General features: G+C 49.9%; 1 protein-coding gene across 6 annotated transcripts in view; it reads left to right on the top strand.

The window, feature by feature from the left end:
• Positions 1-14708, top strand: part of RGN (regucalcin) — a 51180-nt gene that overhangs the window by 14892 nt on the left and 21580 nt on the right. The window contains exons 1-2 of one of the 6 annotated variants that reach the window (XM_073614598.1): positions 9095-9292; positions 11477-11570. The exons of 1 other annotated variant lie outside the window; for it this stretch is intronic. The gene's annotated coding sequence lies outside the window, so the exon portion shown is untranslated. Of the gene's footprint in view, positions 1-8173; positions 8309-9094; positions 9293-11476; positions 11571-12997; positions 13081-14708 lie in introns of those variants that run through there. 4 more of the 6 variants (XM_073614599.1, XM_073614601.1, XM_073614596.1 and 1 more) reach the window with 4 other exon arrangements.

Raw genomic sequence — 14708 nt, 5'->3', positions numbered from 1 at the left:
CCAGGCTGAGCGAGAAGAGCGCAGGGCTGAGCGAGAGGCGGCAGAACGCCAGGCTGAGAGGGAGGCTGATCGTCGGCACGAATTGGAGATGGCTAGGCTCCAGCAGCAGCGACAGGCTCAGAACCTCGGATCCCTAGAGCACAGGGATGCCTCTCTGCCAGTGATCCCAGCAGCCAAATTTCCAGTTATGGAAAAGGACAGTGACATTGACGTGTATCTACTGTCGTTTGAAAAAACTTGCCGTCAGTACCATCTGCCCCCAGCACAATGGGCCCGGTACCTGACACCAGGGCTATGAGGCAAGGCCCTGGATGCTTATGTCGAACTGTCAGAAGAACAGTGCGACGATTATGCGGCCCTAAAAGCTGCAATCATCCAAAAGTTTCAGCTAACCCCGGAAGTGTACCGGAAGCGTTTTAGGTCCTTGCAAAAGGGGCCTGGGGACTCATACATGGATGTGGTAGGTCGCTTACGCACCACATTCCGGCAGTGGACTAAAGGCTTGGAAGCCGATTCTTTTGAATCCCTGGAAGATCTTATGATTGCAGATCAACTTTTGCACATCTGTCCTACAGACGTCAGACAGTTTGTGCTGGAGCGAAAGCCAGCCTCTGCCAAAGCAGCAGCAGAACTGGCAGATACCTATATCCACTCTCGGGTATCTGACCATCGCAAGGCTCCTCTGAATGGCTGGAAAGGAGGGAAATCGCACACGGCAACCCCTCCTCTGCCTACCAAACAAGTTCCTCAGCAGCCGGAACCTGCAACTCCTGGAGCCAAGGCCTTCCTAACGGACAAATGCAAATGCTACAACTGTGGGGGAGCCGGACATCTCAGGGCGCAGTGCCCTGAGCAGAAGAAGACGATATCACCTGGCCATCCGGCTAGCAAACCTTCCGCTGTGCTGCTCGTCAGTGGGAAACCTCCCGGAACCAATGCCAACTTGCAGCCAGTCATCGTAGGCCACCGGACTGTAACAGGCTTTCGTGACACCGGAGCCGAAGTCACATTGGTCAGACCAGAGGTTATAGAAGAAACAGACATCATCCCAGAGAAGTTCCTTACCCTCACCGGAGTTGGGGGGACCCGTTCCTGTGTACCCCGTGCCTATGTTTTTATTGATTGGGGTGCCGGGAGTGGGATGAGAGAGGTGGGTGTCTCGGAGGAGATCCCCACTGCGGTGTTGTTGGGTTCTGATTTAGGTACCCTTGTTTCATACTATGCCCCTGCTAAAAGCACCCCAGATGCTCCCACGGATCTCTCTGGACCTCCCAAGGTACTGTTTACCGATGTTGGGGTAATATCTGGGCAACCTGTAGATGGACAGAGGGAGGGGGAGGGTGGAGTGGAAGTGCAAGGTCCTCCTTCTTCAGAGACAGGAGAGGAGGCCCCCTTGCCAGTGAAGGTAACTGATGTATGTTCCAATGATGCTGAACTGATAAAGGTTAAATGTGATGATAATGATGATGAGGATAATGATGATGATGATAATGATGATGATGATAATGATGATAAAAAATGCATTGCCAGTACTGGTGGTCACTCGCAGTGCTGCAAAGGCAGCCGAGGTGCAGGCCCTGGTCGCAGAACAGCAGGAGGAGGTCTCTGGGCCCTCTCCCTGTTCTGACCCAGTGGACTCCACCTCTGTTGAGCCTCAGCAGCTGTCCATGTTTGCCACAGGACTACTGGCTGGGACCTGTTGTTCCGCCTTTGAAACAGCACTGCAGACAGACCAAACACTAGCACAGCTCAGGAGTCTAGCTGATCGCCCCCCTGCAGAGAATGACAAACAAAAGGTCTATTGGGACAAAGGTAAACTGTACAGAGAAAATATGCCTGCAGAGGGGAATGAGGCTGACCTAGGTAGCAGGCAGCTGGTTGTATCCAGTCAATTTAGGGGACAGCTGCTAAAAGTGGCTCATGAAATTCCCCTCGCAGGGCACTTGGGGATCACTAAGACCCGAGGGCGGTTGATACATAACTTTTATTGGCCTACAATGCTCGCTGACATAGCTGACTACTGTCGGTCTTGTGTTACCTGCCAGCGAGTTGGCAAGGCAGGGGATGTACACAGGGCTCCGCTAAAACCTTTGCCTGTGATTGACGAACCTTTTAAGAGGGTGGCAGTGGATATCATTGGGCCTTTGGCCATCCCTAGCAGTTCAGGCAAACGTTTTATCCTTACAGTTGTCGACTATGCCACGCGTTATCCAGAGGCGGTGGCTCTCTCCTGCGTCCGGGCAGACAAGGTCGCTGATGCTCTGCTGGGAATCTTCACAAGAGTGGGATTCCCGGCTGAGCTCATTAGCGATCAAGGCCCTCAGTTTGTGTCCGACTTGATGCAAGCTCTCTGTCGGAAAATAGAGATGACGCATATCATGGCCAGTCCTTATCACCCACAAACGAACGGTTTGTGCGAGCGTTTCAATGGAACCTTGAAACAAATGTTGTGCACCTTTGTGCACTCCCAGGGTAAGGACTGGGAACGATATCTGCCTCATCTGCTGTTTGCTTACAGAGAGGTGCCTCAGGAGTCCACAGGCTTTTCGCCATTTGAACTTTTATACGGACGGAGGGTAAGAGGACCCCTGGACCTAATCCGTGAGAACTGGGAGGGCAAGATTGCCGACTCAAAGGTCTCGGTTGTGGATTATGTCCTAAAATTCAGAGATAAAATGGAGACGCTGGTGGAAATGGTGCGGGAGAACATGACCCAGGCCCAGACCAGGCAGAAAGAGTGGTATGACCGTAATGCTAGGGAGCGGACCTATGACATTGGTCAGAAGGTGTATGTTCTGCTTCCCCTGCGGCAGAACAAACTCCAAGCAGCATGGGAAGGCCCGTACACCATCACCCAGCGTCTGAATGATGTCACCTACTTGGTCAGGTTGGGAGAAGGGCGTAGACGGCAGAAGGCCATTCATGTTAACATGATCAAAGCCCATCATGAGCGCACGGCCTATGTCATGCCGGTCTGCAGCAGGCCAGAGCCCGAGGAGGCTGATCCACTTCTGGACCTGCTAGCAGACACCAGGGAGGTAGACTCAGAACTCCTGATAAACTCCAATCTTACCCCCACCCAGGTACCTGGACTGAAGCGAGTGCTGGCAGTACATGGTAGAAGGTTTACGGGAAAACCTGGGAGGACACACCTCGCTGTCCACCAGGTGGACACCGGGGCACATCCCCCCATTAAACAGTCGGCCTATCGCGTCTCCCTGGAGGTGCTGGCCGACATGAAAAGGGAGGTGGAGGAAATGCTGCAGCTGGGGGTGATTCAGAAGTCCCACAGTGCCTGGGCGTCCCCAGTAGTCTTGGTTCCCAAAAAGGACCAGACGACCAGGTTCTGTGTGGACTACCGGAAGCTGAATGCCATCACTACTGCAGATGCCTACCCTATGCCCCGGATTGATGAGTTGTTAGATAGGCTGGCGGCCGCCCGTTATATAACAATCATGGATCTGAGCAGGGGGTACTGGCAAATTCCTCTGGCCCCTGAGGCTCGGGAAAAGTCGGCCTTCATCACCCCATTCGGATTGTTCGAGTTTACCGTCATGCCGTTTGGGATGAAGAATGCCCCAGCTACCTTCCAGAGAGTCATGAATGACTTACTGGAGGGGCTGGAAACCTTTGCCGTAGCCTACTTGGATGACATCGCCGTGTTCAGCCCTACCTGGGAAGAACACCTGGTGCACCTGTCACAGGTCCTAGACCAACTGACAGCCGCCAATCTGACTGTCAAACCCAGTAAGTGTCAGATTGGCATGACTGATGTGCAGTACTTGGGACACCAGGTAGGAGGAGGTACCCTGAAACCCGAGACAGGGAAGGTTGAGGCCATCCTGGCCTGGCCTACCCCTCAAACCAAAAAGCAGGTTATGTCTTTCTTGGGGACCGCTGGCTACTATAGGAAATTTGTATGTAACTATAGTAGCCTGGCCAAACCTCTGACTGACCTAACCAAAAAGAAACTGCCCAAGGTGGTGTCTTGGACACCAGAATGTGAGCAGGCATTTCAGGCCTTGAAGGAGGCGCTGGCCAGCGCACCTGTGCTGCAGGCTCCAGACTTCACCCGCCGTTTCCTTGTGCAGACGGATGCCTCTGCCTTTGGATTGGGTGCAGTCCTGAGCCAGGTGGACGAGGCCGGAGAGGAGCATCCCATCCTCTACCTGAGCAGGAAGCTGCTTCCCAGGGAAGTAGCATATGCCACGATCGAAAAGGAGTGTCTTGCGATCGTGTGGGCTCTCCAGAAGTTACAAACGTACCTTTATGGACGGCACTTCACTGTGATCACGGATCACAATCCCTTGAGCTGGCTAAATCGTGTTGCTGGGGAGAATGGCAAACTACTTCGGTGGAGCCTAATTCTTCAGCAATACGATTTCACCATCCAGCATAAGAAAGGCAGCGCCCATGGCAATGCTGATGGGCTGTCACGACAAGCCGAGCCCGCAGGAGTCGGTTGCGTCAGGAGGGAAATTGTAGTTCCCTCCCATGCAACCACCTAAGGGGGGAGGTGTAACGTTATCAAGTACGGGACATGACAAGCTGTAGCTAGCTGCCATCTTGTGTGGAAGTAGCCATGACAGTTTTGCTAACCATGTAACCTCACAGAGAACTCTGAACTCCGTCTTCCCCACCTTAGGAATTCAAAGCTTTTTAAGTTCAACAGAAAAGGTTATCTCAACAGAGAAAACAGAAAGGTTAGGTCAGTAGAAAAACATTTGTTGTAAGGGCAGTGTTCAGGCCTGTCGTAAAACTGTCACCTTCCCCATTCAGAGACATAACAGGTCTAGGTCGTAAAGTCTTCTGAATACACCTCACTAGAATAAGTATGAAATTTCAGCATGTTTCATAACTTCTGACTTAGTAATAGCACAGACATAATCTGGACATATTTAGCTTCCTCAGATAATATGGAACGTTTCAAGTCCAGACACCCCTATCATAGCTGCCAACTGTCCCGAATTTCCCGGGACATTCCCGGGACTTGGACTTCATTCCCGGATTTGTGGCATCCCGGGAAATGTCCCGAAAAATTCGGTTCCGGTTTTTGAAACCGCCGCCGCCGCCGCCGCCGCCGCCGCCGCTAGAGGTCGGCGGCCGGCGGAGACATTGTCTCCGCCGGCCGCCATTTTGTTGGAGTTCAGGAAGACGGCTGGGGGGGGGCTAGACGAAGCTTCTGCGTCGCCGCCCACCCCCTGCCCCGCTCCGCCTCGGCCCGCTCCGCTCCGCCTCGCCCCGCCTCGGCCCGCCCCGCCCCGCCTACCCCCCGCCCCGCTGCCAGTCTGATATGGAAAGGGGCGGGGGTTCTAGGTGGGGGGTGAGCGCGCGCACCGCTGTGGGACACGATGTGAGTGGGGGGGCACAGGGGACACCTGATGTGAGTGGGGGGGGCACTGGGGACACCTGATGTGAGTGGGGGGGGCATTGGGGACACCTGATGTGAGGGGGGGACACCTGATGTGAGGGGGGGGGGCACTGGGGACACCTGATGTGAGGGGGGACACCTGATGTGAGGGGGGGGGGCACTGGGGACACTGGGGACACCTGATGTGAGGGGGGGGCACTGGGGACACCTGATGTGAGGGGGGGACACCTGATGTGAGGGGGGGGGCACTGGGGACACCTGATGTGAGGGGGGGGGGGCACTGGGGACACCTGATGTGAGTGGGGGGGGGCACTGGGGACACCTGATGTGAGGGGGGGGGCACTGGGGACACCTGATGTGAGGGGGGGACACCTGATGTGAGGGGGGGCACTGGGGACACCTGATGTGAGGGGGGGGGCACTGGGGACACCTGATGTGAGGGGGGGACACCTGATGTGAGGGGGGGCACTGGGGACACCTGATGTGAGGGGGGGGGCACTGGGGACACCTGATGTGAGGGGGGGACACCTGATGTGAGGGGGGGGCACTGGGGACACCTGATGTGAGTGGGGGGGGCACTGGGGACACCTGATGTGAGGGGGGGACACCTGATGTGAGGGGGGGACACCTGATGTGAGGGGGGGGGGCACTGGGGACACCTGATGTGAGTGGGGGGGGCACTGGGGACACCTGATGTGAGGGGGGGACACCTGATGTGAGTGGGGGACACCTGATGTGAGGGGGGGGGCACTGGGGACACCTGATGTGAGTGGGGGACACCTGATGTGAGGGGGGGGCACTGGGGACACCTGATGTGAGTGGGGGACACCTGATGTGAGGGGGGGACACCTGTTATGAGGGGGGGACACCTGATGTGAGTGGGGGACACCTGATGTGAGGGGGGGACACCTGATGTGAGTGGGGGGGGGCACTGGGGACACCTGATGTGAGGGGGGGACACCTGATGTGAGGGGGGGCACTGGGGACACCTGATGTGAGGGGGGGACACCTGATGTGAGGGGGGGACACCTGATGTGAGTGGGGGGGGCACTGGGGACACCTGATGTGAGGGGGGGACACCTGATGTGAGGGGGGGGCATTGGGGACACCTGATGTGAGGGGGGGACACCTGATGTGAGTGGGGGACACCTGATGTGAGTGGGGGACACCTGATGTGAGGGGGGGACACCTGATGTGAGGGGGGGGCACTGGGGACACCTGATGTGAGGGGGGGACACCTGATGTGAGGGGGGGCACTGGGGACACCTGATGTGAGTGGGGGGGGGCACTGGGGACACCTGATGTGAGGGGGGGGCACTGGGGACACCTGATGTGAGTGGGGGGGGCACTGGGGACACCTGATGTGAGGGGGGGCTCCGCCGGGGACTCCTGATGTGAGGGGGGGCTCCGCCGGGGACTCCTGATGTGAGGGGGGGACACCTGATGTGAGTGGGGGGGGCACTGGGGACACCTGATGTGAGTGGGGGGGGCACTGGGGACACCTGATGTGAGGGGGAGCTCCGCCGGGGACTCCTGATGTGAGGGGGAGCTCCGCCGGGGACTCCTGGTGTGAGGGGGGGCTCCGCCGGGGACTCCTGGTGTGAGGGGGGGCTCCGCCGGGGACTCCTGGTGTGAGGGGGGGCTCCGCCGGGGACTACTGATGTGAGGGGGGCTCCACTGGGGACTTCTGATGTGAGGGGGGCTCCGCCGGGGACTCCTGGTGTGAGGGGGGCTCCGCCGGGGACTCCTGGTGTGAGGGGGGGCTCCGCCGGGGACACCTGATGTGAGGGGGGCTCCGCTGGGGACTCCTGATGTGAGGGGGGCTCCGCCGGGGACTCTTGATGTGAGGGGGGCTCCGCCGGGGACTTATGATGTGAGGGGGGCTCCGCCGGGGACTCCTGGTGTGAGGGGGGCTCCGCTGGGGGCACCTGATGCAAGGACGGACTCTGCTCGGACATCTGAAGCAAGGACGGACGGCTGGTGGCAGGCGATGTGGCAGGTGACACGCTCAGGGATTCCACTGATTCTGCATTATGGTGAGTTGAATGATTTCATTTTATATTACAATGTAATAATAGAAATAATGCGCTTCAATCATCCTGACACCATAACAACCATGGTGCCGGGATGATTGAAGCATTAACACCAGGTGTTTGGAGTATCTTTATCTGCTGATTGTTAAACTTTCTAGAATACACATATTTTTATTGTGTAGGATCTGGGGCTGCTGTCCCGTCATTTCCCTCCCTCTCCCCCTCTCCCCCTCTCCCCCTCTCCCCCCTCTCCATCCCTCATTCATTTCAGACTCTAACCACACCCTCTAGAGCCACGCCCATTTAAGCCACGCCCACAATTTCGCGTAAACCACGCCCATCTTTCGGCGCGGCGCGCGAAGCGCGCCGCACTTCTCTATTTTTGATAGGCCACGCCTGCTGGTGAATGCCCCGCCCCCTAATTATTGGACAGCTCCGCCTACAGCCACAAAAGTGTCCCACATTTTTTTTTTACAATGTTGGCAACTATGCCCTATGTCAGGTCATATGGGAAACCCCTGGGACCACTTATTCCTCCAAAGCAGGCTATACGTTATAGACATAGCATGTTTAGACTTGTTTTGAAGGAAATCTCAAGTTGAATAAGAATATGGATATTTGGAGTCTGTAAACACTACAGATGCAGATATATGAGTATGTATTACAAAGTCACCTGGGACGTGGTCATGAGTGTAGACACCTCCCAGCAACCAACCCCTAAAACCAGCTGATCAGATGATTGGTTACTGGTCGCTGTCAACACCCCCTTTGATTTGACAGAAAAGAGGAGATGCCAAGACAATGGGCAGTTCTCCTTTTACCATCCAAGAAGAAACATCTGCCAAGTCGAGAACCAATTACCTAGCTCATCGATCGAACTCTGATCAACCCTTGGACATTAATTGCAAGTATTCTTTCTTCCCAATTCTACCTTATTGCTTTGTGGCTGTATATTGTCCTTATCTTTTGAAACATCTTTTTTCTGTAAATATTTTATTTGCATCAACTTTGACCTTTTCATAATAAACCCTTATGTTGAAAAGTGTTAACCTTGTCTCTAAAGCTCTTAATGCAAGCTATAAACGAACCTGCCTCTTGAAGGGCGCTACTGTTGTAGAGTAAGACTCTGAGCAGACCTGTCTGTGGTGACAGTGTGTGTGGCAGACGCTTATTCTAAAATTATAATTGGTATTGCTAAATTACGAGTCTCCCCCGGCTCGGTCTTTTAAACGGGGGTGGTGGCAGTTAAAGGGTTAATTGTGTAATTAGCCCAGTGACAACCACTCTCAGGCTGCTCGCACCTAGATTGTGGTCCTGCAAGCTGGAAAATCTTTGTGCTGGGCGCAGCTGAGAGTGGCATTGTTACGTAAGTGACAGCGTGGTGTGAGGTTGGCCGGTCCTTTGTCGCGAGTTAGCGAGGAGGGCAGGGATCTGACACCCGCGTTCGTCACAAGCCCAAGGAAAGTCCTGATCTGCATACTTGTTCTGGGTCTGCGACTCAAAGTATCCAAGGCATTGCTGAAAGATTGATCAAAGCAGTGTAACCTGCAGTTCAATTTAAAGCAAAGTAATGCAGAAGGAGAATCCCATGAGTGTTTGTGAAGTGCGTTTCATTCTTTTCCTATAGGTGGAGTGCTCAGATCACTGGTAATGCTGGATTGCAGTGCAATCTAATCCTCTGGCCTTTATGCCACACAAACTGTGTTGCAGGAAATAGGATAGACAGAATTTCCTATTGAAAGGAGACTGAATGCTGCATCAACTTCTGCTTTTTTCAAGTCAAGCGGGCCTATGGTGCAGCTGAGATGACTGTAACTACATGTCTTGTTTATGGACTAATCATCAGACTTGCAAACTCCTTCTGATCCTGTTTTAGGCTAAAGTGCTTGTGAGTTTTTACAAAGTTACAGTTGTTTATTTACTATATATAGACACTGTCTAGGCTCCTGTACAATCATACAGCATAGCTTTAGTGCTAACCCGTGAATGTCACTCAAGGCCTTGAGCCACCTCTGTAGTTTTAAAGGAATTAAGTCAGATTTAACTCACTAAACAAAGTGTTCTGTCTCAGATTCCTACCATGTATGTAGTCCAAGAGAACTGGAGCTAGCCAATCATTTGACAGCATTTCCTGTTTTCATATTCTGTAGGATTGCATTCATTAGGCACTGACATTAATTCATCAAGCTGCAAAGGGTTAGTTTAAAAAACAAAAAGCAAGCAGTCACTATACCCACTTGACCCCCAGAAGATATAACCCCCCCCGCCCATTCATGACCAGGACATTTTTTGCTTTACGGCACTGCGTTACTTTAACTGACAATTTGCAAGGTTATGCAGCGCTGTACACAAATAAAATTTATACCTTTTTTTTCCACAGGTAGAGCTTTCCTTTGGTGGTATTTGATCACCACTGGGGTTTTTTTTTTGTGCTAGAAAAAACAAAATGTATTTACTTTTTGCTAATAAAAACATATCCAACAAAATAAACTAAATTCAAATACCTTCAAAAAATGTAGGCCAATATGTATTCTGCTACATATTTTGTTAAAAAAAATCCCAATAAGCGTATAGTGATTGGTTTGCGCAGAACTTATAGCATCTACAAACTATGGTATACAGTGCCTTGCAAAAGTATTCATACCCCTTGAAATTTTTCACATTTTGTCATGTTACAAACAAAAACGTAAATGTCTTTTATTGGGATTTTATATGATAGACCAACACAAAGTGGCACCCTCTCATTGGCGAGCAGAAAGACAGGACAGAGCTCTGTCCTGTCAGTGAGTATGTGCTGTTTTTTGTTTCCTTGCAAAGCAGGGGATAAAAACCAGCTCATCCCTTAGTGAAACAACTTCACAGAACACACATGAACACGGGTTAGGCACACATTTAACCCTGTGATCACGCTAGATGTTTAACCCCTTCCCAGCCATCATTAGTACAGTGATAGTGTATATTTTTAGCACAGATCGCTGTATTAGTGTCACTGGTTCCTGCAAAGTGTTAGTTAGTGTCAGACTGCCCGCCACACTATCGCAGTCCCACTATAAGTCGCTGATCACTGCCATTACTAGTATAAAACTAAATATTGAAAAATTCCAGTATCTACAGGTATAGTGCCTTGAAAAAGTATTCATACCTCTTGAAATTTCCACATTTTGTCATGTTACAGCCAAAAACGTAAATGTGTTTTACTGGGATTTTATGTGATAGACCAACACTAAGTGACACATAATTGTGAAGTGGAAGGAAATTGATAAATAGTTTTTACAAATAAATATCTGAAAACTGTGGCATGCATTTGTATTCAGCCCCTTTACTCTGATACCCCTAACTAAAATCTAGTGGAGCCCTCAGAGGTTTGTTAGAGAACCTTAGTGAACAAACAGCATCATGAAGCTTGAGCTATTTTGCAAAGAAGAATGGGCAACAATTTCATGCTGTAGATGTGCAAAGCTGGTAGAGACATATCCAAAAAGACTTGCAGCTGTAATTGCAGCAAAAGGTGGTTCTACAAAGTATTGATTTGTGGAGTTTGAATACAAATGCACGCCACACTATTCACATATTTATTTGTAAAAAATGTTGAAAACTATTTATAATTTTCCTTCCACTTCACAATTATGTGCCACTTTGTATTGGTCCATCACTTAATATCTCAATAAAATACGTTTACGTTTTTGGTTGTAACATGACAAAATTTGGAAAATTTCAAGGGGTGTGAATACTTTTTCAAGGCACTGTACCTGTAGATACTGGAATTTTTATATTTTTTTTTTATACTAGTAATGGCAGCGATCAGCAATTTATAGTGGGACTGTGATAGTATGGCGGACAGTCTGACACTAACTGACACGTTTGACACTTTGCGAGAACCAGTGACACTAATACAGTAATCAGTGCTGAAAATATACACTGTCACTGTACTAATGTTGGCTGGGAAGAGGTTAAATATCTAGGGTGATCACAAGGTTACATATGTGCCTAACCAGTGTTTATGTGTGTACTGTGAAGTGCTTTCATTAAGGGATGAGCTGGTTTTTATTTATTTTATTATTTTTATTTGCAGGGAAACACAAACCAGCACAACCTCACCGACATATATATATATATATATATATATATATATATATATATATATACTCACACAGTATCTCACAAAAGTAAGTACACCCCTCACATTTTTGTAAATATTTTATTCTATCTTTTCATGTGACAACACTGAAGAAATGACACTTTGCTACAATGTATAGTAGTGAGTGTACAGCTTGTATAACAGTGTAAATTTGCTATCCCCCCAAAATAACTCAACACACAGCCATTAATGTCTAAACCGCTAGCAACAAAAGTGAGTATACCCCTAAGTGAAAATGTCCAAATTGGGCCCAAAGTGTCAATATTTTGTGTGGCCCTCCTTTTTTTTTTCCAGCACTGCCTTAACCCTCTTGGGCATGGAGTTCACCAGAGCTTCACAGGTTGACACTGGAGTCCTCTTCCACTCCTCCATGAGGACATCACGGAGCTGGTAGATGTTAGAGACCTTGCACTCCTCCACCATCCATTTGAGGATGCCCCACAGATGCTCAATAGGCTTTAGGTCTGGGGACATGCTTGGTCAGTTCATCACCTTTACCTCAGCTTCTTTAGCAAGGCAGTGGTCGTTTTGGAGGTGTGTTTGGGGTCGTTATCATGTTGGAATACTGCCCTGCCCAGTCTTTCCGGTGGTTTTGGGGGTCTGCGGGCAGGGGGATTATCGGAATCTGCAAGCCCCCTTAAACAAGGTGGCCCCCAGATCCCAGCCCTCCCCTATGTAAATGAGTATGGGGTACATTGTACCCCTACTCTTTTCACCAAGAAAAAGTATCAAAAATAAATAAAATTACAGAGAGGTGGGGGCGTTCATCATAATTGACGCTGGCCCCCTTGTTAAATCTTGGAAGGCCAATCTGGGAAGGCCATAGCAATTCATTTTTATCGCTTGAAATATTTTTCCCATTATGGGAGTGAGTGGGGCCCCACGGCTAAGTTTTGCCTAAAGCTGGATACACACTATACAATTTTCTGTAGATTTTTTCCTTTAGACTTACCAAAATCATATAATTAGAGGTGGCTCTAGGCTTTGTGAGGCCTTAAGCAAAGCTTAGACATGAGGAACCACTCACGCCCATAATTGGAAAAATAATTCAAGCGATACAAGTTAACTGTATAAGGAGGGTGCAGAACAGGGGGGAGCAGGAGGGCACAGTACAGTGGGAGGGTAAGTGGGCACAGTACAGTGGGAGGGTAAGTGGGCACAGTACAGGAGGCAGGAGGGTACAGTATAGTGGGAGGGTAAGTGGGCACAGTACAGAGGGCAGGAGAGTACAGTACAGGGGGGAGCAGGAGGGCACAGTACAATGGGAGGGTAAGTGGGCACAGTACAAATGGCAGGAGGGTACAGTATATGGGCAGTAATGTATAATACAGATATGGTGTCCTCAAGCAGAGCTGCATAGGGAAGCTGCTGTCACAGATCCTAAATATTCTAGCAGGCTGTTATTGGGCTAAACCTACACTGGAATGACACCTCCCCCTCTACCTTCCCCTCCAGAGTTTCGGGCACTCTTCCAGCACTTTGCAGGGGTTAAGAAAGAACAGAGCATCTTATTACTGCTATACAAAAAAGGAGCCCAGGTAAGATTACCCGGGAAGAAAGCGGCTACTAAGGCAGCAAGGGGCAGTGATGAAGGATGATAAAAAGTACAAAGCAATTTATTAAATTCAAGGTTGAGGGATAAAAACATACTCAATATACAAAAACATTGATAGCGTCTTCACTGCTACCAGTTAATAGGATCCCACACTAGTAAAGGGAAGTGTGAGAATCAGACAATGGACACACAGACACACAAAAAAATCACATACAGCTAACAACAGAAAGTCCGGATGCCAAATCATCATACACACAGAGATTGTCAGCGGGATATCCCGCTTACCTAGTTAAGAAAAATGAGTTCCAGTGCAATGCATGTATAGACATGCTGTGTGTGTATGGCCCCCAGGGATAGGAAAGATACAATTGAAAAAGTCGTCCTAGGCTCAATGAGAGAGGCAGCTGTTACTAGAATTTGTGAAATAAGGTCACAAACTATATGCTAGTGTTTGGAGCATCTGTATCCACATAAATCAATACTAGGGTCAGTGAAGGGTGGGTGAAGGTTGCTCCTGTCGACTATTACGTTTAGGGTGTGACACTCCTAGCATAAGATGAACAGTCACCACATTGAAGATGGAAATGCTGCTGCTAAGTGTCGACTGGCTGCTGTTTTGAAAAGCAGAAGTCCCTTAGCCAGGAGATGAATGCCTGCGTATATGATGTTGCTCAGGTTCCCAAGTTCACTGCCATATTAAGTGCAGTCAGCCAATCAAGCAGAAGAAAGACCATTCATCAGATATAGATATCTGAAAGTGCTGGCCGCAGTGAATTAAGACCCAAATAGTAGGCAGACCGTATGTCAAAATATCAAGCAGGATTTTGGGCAACTGCAGCTATGCACAGCAGTTCCTATGAAAGGCATGGAGCAGAAGACGATCTTACATTACCACAGCCTGTGGATTGCGAATCTTCCAAGCTCACGGCCCATGATCGCAAAGTCTGTGCTGTGTGTTCCAGGCTGTACGTGACCAGGTGAAAAAACTCAACAAGATAAAAAGAAAAGAGGGACGCACTAGCCATGTGCATTATCTTTTGTAAAAGTATTTATTAAAATAATAAAGGAAATTACTCACAAACGGTAGTGGAACAAGGTGCAATGTGAAGACTGCACCGACTAACAGCAAGCGGTTCTATGATGAGCAAAAGCACACAAGCATCACTACCGGCTGACGCGTTTCAAAGGGAACAGCCTGGCTGAGCTCTGATGAAGAAGGGATGTTCCCTTCGAAACGCATCAGTTGGTAGTGACGCTTGTGTGCTCCACGATCTTTGGAACGTTTTGCTCATCATAGAACCCCTTGCTGTTAGTCGGTGCGGTCTTCACATTGCACCTTGTTCGACTACCGTTTGTGAGTAATTTCCTTTATTATTTTATTTAATAAATACTTTTACAAAAGATAATGCACATGGCTGGTGTGCCCCTCTTTTCTTTTTATCTCGTTGTTTATTAGGATTCCCCATCCTTGAGGGCAGCAAGGCCTGTGTCGTTGTGTCATCTGTCTGGCCATCAACTTGTGCGCAGGAATTATTTCTTTTTTTGAAAAAACTCAGCAGCCTGGTAGCCGTGGGAGCAGGATGGATGATTCGCGGTAATTCTGTTCAAATC

Source organism: Aquarana catesbeiana, linkage group LG02, assembly GCF_042186555.1.
Source record: "Aquarana catesbeiana isolate 2022-GZ linkage group LG02, ASM4218655v1, whole genome shotgun sequence".
NCBI classification, from domain to species: domain Eukaryota; kingdom Metazoa; phylum Chordata; class Amphibia; order Anura; family Ranidae; genus Aquarana; species Aquarana catesbeiana.
The sequence above is the reverse complement of the archived record's forward strand: the minus strand, read 5'-3'. Positions and strand labels throughout refer to the sequence as shown.